The sequence below is a fragment of the Somniosus microcephalus genome, chromosome 19 (assembly GCF_052327205.1).
Source record: "Somniosus microcephalus isolate GS21.2 chromosome 19, FLI_Smic_1.0, whole genome shotgun sequence".
Classification (NCBI taxonomy): Eukaryota; Metazoa; Chordata; class Chondrichthyes; order Squaliformes; family Somniosidae; genus Somniosus; species Somniosus microcephalus.
The window spans coordinates 40,305,093-40,313,491 of NC_141005.1; the positions used below are offsets into that span (position 1 = coordinate 40,305,093).

The following is an 8,399-nucleotide window of genomic DNA, read 5'->3' on the forward strand; positions in this document are numbered from 1 at the left end:
GTCCCGTCCCACCAGCAGGAGACCCAAGAGAGCGGGCGACACAGTAGTATATGGGAGTGGCCCTGGGAGTCCTCAACATTGACTCCGGAAGTCTCATGGCTTCAAGTCAAGGAAACCTTCTGCTGATTACCACCTATCGTTGAACACCACATGGAAGAAGCACTGAGGGTAGCAAGGGCACAGAATGTACTCTGGGTGGGGGACTTCAATGTCCATCACCAAGAGTGGCTCGGTAGCACCACTACTGACCAAGCTGGCCGAGTCCTGAAGGACATAGCTGCCAGACTGGGCCTTTGGCAGGTGGTGAGAGATGCAACATGAGTGAAAAGCATACTTGACCTCGTCCGCACCAATCTACCTGTCGTAGATGCATCTGTCCATGACAGAACTGATAGCAATGACCACTGCATAGTCCTTGTGGAGATGAAGTCCCGTCTTCACACTGAGGACACCTTCCATCGTTTGTGTGGCACTACCACCATGCTAAATGGGATGGATTCAAAACAGATCTAGCAGCTCAAAACTGGGCATCCATGAGGCACTGTGGGTCATCAGCAGCAGCAGAATTGTATTCCACCACAATCTGTAACCTCATGGCCCGGCATATCCCTCACTCTACCATTACCATCAAGCCAGGTGACTGAAGTAAGATATTAAAAATTGGATTTAATAAGGTAAAACAAACCAGGATTCATCTATAACACCAATATATAAAATGGAGGGAATAGGTTAATTTGTGCTCTGAGTTGAACAATAGAAGTCTGTAAAAATTGTATAAACCCAGATAAGGTTTAAACAGGACTATGGGTTAACTGCGGAGAGATTAAAACTGTCAAAACAACCCCTTAGAAAGAGGGAGAGATATATGGGTTCGGCCACGCGAGTCGACACCCTTGCACTTAAGGGTTTGTTAAGTGTGAAGCTCAATAGGGTTCTATTCTTTTAACTAACTAAAGTGTTTTTGCTCTGTAGAAATAATTCAAGAGAGAGAGACAGAAAGTCTGCGGAGTGCCCGCTTTGGAAAGATCTACTATCTTAGAGAAATACTTAGAAAGACCAAGCCATCTGACAACAGCAAATGGACGATCGTAAAGTAATAAAATTGAGGCCCGGGTCATGAGAAAGTAACAAGACCAACTGATAACGAAATGTGAGATTTGTAAGCGACTGGAAGAATGGAATGTCATGGTTTTATAATTACAATTTAACTATAATTCTGTATATGTTAATAAGCTTATCCCCGCCTTTAGGGCAGGGCCTTAATTTTTGTATAACTGTGTGAACCTCAAGAGATTCGGTGGAGTCGGAGCCTTGTGTTGGGACGCAAGAGCCATAGCTCCCCAGGCCTGAATAAACCATTTTTACTTCAATTATTGGGTCTGTCTTTCTTACAACAAGCCAGTGTTGTCGACTGGGTATATCACTCAGTCCACACTTTGGGGGCTTACATCAATTGGCGACGAGGATGGGATATGCGTTCTGAACCAGACTCTCGGACAGCGTTAACCTAAGACGGGTGAGTATGTTTTAATTACCACCTGTAAAATTAGGGGTTAATCGCTGGCGAGACGGTGAGTCAGAATCGACGTATAAAAGAACTATAAAAAGAAAGACACCCTTAATTGAAGGCGGTTAAAAAGATAGGGATAAGGTGTTCCCTAAGCCGTATAGCGGCAAACCGACAGGGGCGGAAAAACCCCGGGAGGCAGAGAAGTCCTCATTTAGCCGTAGGTAGGCGAACCGACAGGGGCGGAAAAACCCCGGGAGGCAGAGAAGTCCTCATTTAGCCGTAGGTAGGCGAACCGACAGGGGCGGAAAAACCCCGGGAGGCAGAGAAGTCCTCATTTAGCCGTAGGTAGGCGAACCGACAGGGGCGGAAAGACCCCTACCCCGGGGAGGCGGGAAATCCTCTTTATCCGTGAGACGGCGAAATCTCAACAATTGAATGAATGGGTGCACCGTGGTGAGTGAATGAGATAAAACCCTGCGGTCATAAGGAGGTGAGAACGGACAAGGGTGAGGTCTGTCCCCAGCACCTAGCCTGAGCCTGAATTAAGAGGACAGTAGTCCCACGTGACGGCCAGGATCAAGTAGGACGCCGGGAGCTACAGACCCCACAGTACTAAAACCTCGGGACTAAAGGGTTGGTGTGTGTCTAACGAAACGAAGTGACTAATAGAAAGCAAGAAACTAACGAAGGTGACGCTATAGTGGCGAACAACGTAGAGTACAAACCTAATTCCTCAACATCGTGAATTACGCGTGAAACGTAGCCGATAGTATGACTAAAAGGGTGACCGAAGCTTCCCTGGGGGAAATATGGGGAGACCCGGGAACTGCAACGCGCTACGTCTTTGACAAAAGCAAAAGCCTCATAGAGAAAATGAAGAAGGCAGGGTGGGACCCGGACGATAAACCAGAGGTACAGAGAGACTGGTGGAAGAAGCAGACAAAGGATAAATTAGAAAAGGCACACCTTATTGTAGCTGCATGCTATAATTGGGAATGCCTGTTCCAAAGAGAGAAGCATAAACACTACCCAGTAGCCGCGATAGCCCCTACCCCGGAGGACTCTCGGGAGAGCCTATACCCAGAGACCACGAGGCGGGGGACGACCGAATGCCCTCCCCCGTATGTAGGACTCAGTTCGGGAGGCCAGGAAGCGGCTCCAATGGCACCGATAGCTTTGCAGTATACCCCAGCAGTCCAGGCAGTCCCGGCGGCAGGCGCGAACCCAGCAGTCCCAGCCAGACCGGCTACAACAGCGCTGATGTATACACCATTGAGCTTGCAAGATCGGGTAACGCTCCTCAATGACCTGCCAGCTTTGAGACACCGCCAGAATAATCAGGGGTTTTGGCACAAATTGCGCGAAATACGCATAAATCATGCCCTGCATAACATAGATATCGACCAATTGGTGCGAGCTAAATGCCCTGAAGAACAGTGGAGACTGGTAGCAGGAAATCACGGGAACGGTCAGTGGGCCACAGCAACGGGACAAACACTTCAGCAATTAAATAATGAATACGATCAATATAAGGCGGCGGTGGAGGCCGCTATGGGGCAAGCCCCCGTCAATTGGGCAGCTATAAGTGGAATCACACAAAAAAAGGGAGAAAGCGCCATCGATTATGGGAAACGAAAGTGGGCGGCCTTTGAGGGGAACTGTGGAATCCCGGGCCCCCTAAACAAAGACAACGCTTGCTTCCTGCAGACCTTTAAACAAGGATTAAGTTCGATGCATCAGAATGCAATAAAGATGGGGCTAGTGGTCCACAATACTTGGGATGATTTAATCCAGTGGGCGTGTGAAGTAGACAATCAGGCCCAAGAACAATCTAAGCTAAAGATAGCTGTCCTAAAGACAGATAGCGACGAGGAAGGTGCAGTACACGTAGCGGCGTGTTACGGGTGCGGGCAGGAGGGCCACATAAAAAAGGATTGCCAGAAGCAACAAAAGGAGGGAGGTAACCAGACATCACAGAAGCAGGAACCTTGCCATAATTGTGGGAGATCAGGACATATGCAGCAACAGTGTTGGAGAAAAGGAGGAGGAATGACAGGTCAGGGACCCAGACAAGGAGGAAAGCCGGGGTTTAACACTAGAGAGACTGCGACGAGTGAGGAGAACATGGCCAAATTGATTAAGAAGGGAATACAGGAGTGGGAAGATGAAAAGGAGCGACAGGAAAAGAGGAGAAGAAAGAGTAGGAGGTCTAAAAGAGACGATTCGTCAGACGCCTCAGAAGGAGAGGACATAGAGGAATTGGCGAAGAAAGTAGAGAAACTGGTTAAGCAAATGAAAAAGGGTAGCGCCTGAAGGGTAGCGGCCCTCGGAAACCCGGCAAAGGGGGACCCGAGAATGTTTATTGGCGCGCTGATAGGGGGCCGACAGTGCGATATGCTGGTAGACACAGGGGCCTCGATATCTGTGACAAATTTGCCTTTGCCACGAACTAAGACGAGCATGTTTATTTCGGGCATAGGCGGAGTTAAAATTAAAGCATGGAAAAGTGAGACAATATTGTTAGACTTAGGGAAAATCGCTATACCAACAAGTTTTTGGATCTGTGAAAATGCTGAGGGAACCATTATGGGAATAGATATATTAAGGGAAGTGGGAGTTTTAATCGACCCCAAGCGGGACAAGCTGTTATGGCCAGATAATCATAAGGAGGAGAGGAATAAGTCCAAGGGACCCAAGACAGCGTGTGCCATCAGCGCTATCAAAGTGATAGACCCCAAGTGGGATGAAAAGGGGAGGTGGGAGGAATTGTGCCATCAATTCCCCGAAGTATGGGCCATACATAAGCAGGACTGCGGGCTGGTTAAAATGAATCCCGTTAGAGTCCCCGGACCATCCCACCGACCCCATAAACAGTATCCACTCAAAACGGAGGCACAGATAGCCGTGCGGGGCATTGTATTGGAATTAGTTAAGCAGGGAATCTTGCGAGAAACAGTATCTGACACTAACTCTCCTGTGTGGCCCGTAAAGAAACCGGACACTTCATATCGACTCACAATCGATTATACGGCCCTGAATAAAGTAACTCCCAAAGAATATCCAATTGTGGCGAGTCCAGCCACTATCTTTAACGGTTTAAAGCCCGAGCATAAAATATTCACTGTGCTAGACATCGCAAACGGATTCTGGTCGATTCCTCTGCATGAGGAATCACAAGAAAAGTTTGCTTTTACCGTAGACAACAAGCAGTATACATGGACACGAGTTCCACAGGGATTCCATAATAGCCCCGCCATCTTTCATCGCCACATGGCTAAAGCTTTGGAAAACATAGATTTAGAGGAAGAAAACAGTACCCTCTTGCAGTATGTAGATGACCTCCTAATCGCATCTGACACCCACGAAGGGCATAGGGAGGCTTTAACAAAAGTTCTCTCAGCCCTGCGGGAGGCGGGTTTTAAGGCAAACCCTGCCAAAGCTCAGATCGGGAAATCAGAAGTCATGTACCTGGGGTATAGGGTCAGTATGGGAAAGAGGGCTATGCCAGAGGAAAGGAAAGAGGCAATCAGCCGAATGCCTAGACCCATAGATGTGAGAGGAGTACGACAGGTGCTCGGTCTCTTTAACTTCAGCAGGAACTTTATAGAGGGCTTTTCGCGCATGGCAGCACCCCTGTATGAATTAACAAAAGGGGGTAGGGCAGCGGAAGAACCCATTGAGTGGATGGCAATACAGGAAGAAGCATTCTCAAAGCTTAAACGCGCCTTAACCGCTGCACCCGCGCTAGGATTGCCGGACCAGAGAAGACCGTATCACATATTCTGTCATAACCATGACGGACATTATAGCGCCGTAGTAGCTCAGGAGCACGGAGGAAGCATGAGAGCGGTAGCCTATTACTCAACAAGGCGATCCCCCATCGTGGCAGGTATGCCCCGCTGTGTGGCCGCTATAGACTGCGCCAGATGGGCAGTACAAATCAGTGAACCAATCATAATGGCCGGAGAGATTGTGCTACACACCCAGCACACCCTGGTAGAACTACTAAATAAGGGACGATTAAAGTCTGTCTCGACCGCTCGGCGAGCAGCCTGGGAGGCGGTACTCTTACCCAGGAACAAGTCCGTGCAGATAGTCAGGGACATGAGGCAGAACCCCGCCTCCATGATGATCCTGGAAGGGGAGGACCACCAATGTATGAATGAGGAGGTGCCAGAGAATGATATAGATAGAATAAGGGAAATACCCCTGGCTGAGGCCGACTTAGAATTATACGTAGATGGATCCCGGAAGTACGTGCAGGGAAAGCCGAGGACAGGCTGGGCAGTGGTAGATGTGGATGGGACAGTGTTACAAGCAGGGACCCTCTCCGGGGATAACTCCGCCCAAGCAGCCGAACTGACCGCTCTAACGAAAGCCCTGAAGATGGCCGAGGGAAAAAGAGCCAATATATACACAGATAGCCGCTATGCCTTTGGGGTAGTGCATGACTACATGGCCTCCTGGAGTCGGAGGGGATATGTCACTTCTGGGGGAGCCCCCATCCAGCATTTAAACTTAGTAAAATCATTAGTGGAAGCTGCGCACGGGCCAATGGAAGTAGCCGTAGTAAAGGTCAAAGCACACACCAAAGGCAAGACCCCCCAAGAACAGGGAAACAGGGCAGCAGATTTAGCCGCCAAAGCCATGATTGAGGGGTCCTGTGCCTGCACAAAAGCAACAGAAAGCGCCCCAGTACCCCTTGTGCCTGTCGAGTATAATATTGTCAAACTGCACCAAAACATACCAGAGACCGAATTAAAAATCTGGAAAGAGAAGGGGGTGGAGCAATCAAGGGATGGGGTCTGGAGAAAGGAAGGTCGGGTCTGTGCCCCCAGCTGCATTCAACAGGAAATAATGAGGTTGTATCATGGGCTGGCCCACACAGGAACCAGCCGAATGACAGATAACTTGAGCCGATGTTGGTGGTGGCCCGGACTCTCAAACAGTGTGAGAAAGTACTGCAAGGATTGCCACATCTGTGCACAATGCAATACCGGGAAGCCAGTGAAAGTAAAGTGGGGTAGACAGCCGAGGCCAAAGGGACCCTGGGAGAAAATACAAATTGACTTCACGGGACCCCTAATTAAGAGCAAAGGAAGGATGTATTGCTTGGTGATAATTGACCAGTTCACCCGGTGGGTGGAGGCTTTCGCCACCCGGAACTGTACGGCAAATACAGTAGCCCGGATCATGGCAGAAGAAATAATACCCAGGTGGGGAATCCCTTTACAAGTAGATTCAGATAATGGGACACACTTCACTGGCAAGGTAATGAAGGAAGCCTGTGCTCTGCTAGGAGTAAAACAGAGATTCCATATACCGTACCATCCGGAGAGTTCAGGGATGGTAGAGAGGATGAATCGGACACTTAAGCGATCCCTAACTAAAGCAATTGAAGAAACAGGACAAGGTTGGGCAGAGCTGCTACCCGCGATTTTAATGAGACTGAGAGCTACACCAAATAGGATAACCGGATTAACCCCTTTTGAATTAATGACCGGACGGGCCATGGCCCTCCCCGAAGGAGTAGCCACCGGGGAGGGGGATGTAGGACCATTAAAAGACCGAATTGGTAGGTTCGTGAAACAACTGTGCACGGAACTACATGGGTTAAGACAGGAGGCCAGAGACCAGCAGATAATTCGGGACCTAGAAAAGGACGCAGAGGAACAAAAAAGGGTATTACCCGGGGTGGGAAGCCAGGTAATGTCTAAAATCCTACCGGTAAAACCGGGACTAAGACTCCGGTGGGAAGGACCCTACGAGGTGCTAATGACCAGTGATACATGTGCATGTATAGATATACAGGGCACGGGAAAAGGGAGGTGGAAACACTGGACACAGCTGAAATTATATAAGGGAGCCAATGAGTAGTCCGGAAATTGTACTTTACAGCGAGAGCGAGGACTACCGGCTTAGAGTCCAGCAGGAGAGAGACGACCTCATATTCGCATTAGTAACGTCGTGCTGTGTGGTGGTAGTAGTATTCTTTGTAGTTTATATATTTATATACCTCTGGGAAGTTAACCAGGAACAGAGGGGCGTGCCACCACCAGTGAACCAACCAGGAGAAAGGATAGAATTAGTGAGGATAAACTGAAACCTAGAATAAGTATAGCCACTCATTATAGGATTCCGAGGAACCGAAAGTCTTAGTATAAATTAAATGACTGTGGTATTGCGGTGCGCATGTTGGGGCGATATAGAGCCCGAAGTAGTAGGAGTAATAGGATTGGATTAACCAATTGCTGGTGACGACCAGCCTTGTATTTTCACAGAACCTATCGGAGAAGGAACCAGAACGAAAGAGACAGCCAACAGGCAACAAACAGAATGATTACCTTTTTATTTTTTGGCCTTTTGAGCCTAAGGGCGCCCGACAATGTGGAAGGGAAACCCGCAAGCGCGGGGAACAGTTACCTGTACATGTCCTGGAAGTACGCCAGTCAGTTAAACCTCTCGAGTTGTTGGGTTTGCACCAGGATCCCCACACACTCAAAGGGAGGGATTCCCTTGGTAGCGGGCACGGGGTATGAGTATCCTGAAATAGTCGAGTGGCTGATCAGGCAGAACACAAGTTCCGGCAACTATTCCTGGTTAAACAACATGTGCACGAAGATGTGGAGGACAGCCGGATACCCAATGAACAGATTTGAGGGCTGGTACCTGACTTCTTTCGATGCAAACGAACCACCTCCCGCATTGATACTGGTGGGGGAGCACCGGGGAGGGTGGTGTCTAAACAAAACCAGGAGCAAGGGACAGTTCATGGGGTGGAGTCTTTGTGATAACTTCATTGAAGTAGAGGCAATCTCTAGGACCAGGAATGGAGTGGTCACTCCAGTAGGGGATCTTATTTCCCTAGATTGGACTAATGTGAGTAATA

The 8,399-nt window shown here is 48.9% G+C and overlaps 1 long non-coding RNA gene across 1 annotated transcript in view; it reads left to right on the plus strand.

Moving 5' to 3' along the window:
• The window catches only part of LOC147104373 (uncharacterized), a 99,229-nt gene extending 97,859 nt beyond the window's left edge, over positions 1-1,370 (plus strand). Inside the window, exon 2 of the long non-coding RNA XR_015072324.1 lies at positions 973-1,370. This is a non-coding gene — a long non-coding RNA (uncharacterized LOC147104373). The remainder of the gene's footprint in view (positions 1-972) is intronic.
• The last annotated feature ends 7,029 nt before the right edge of the window (positions 1,371-8,399 follow it).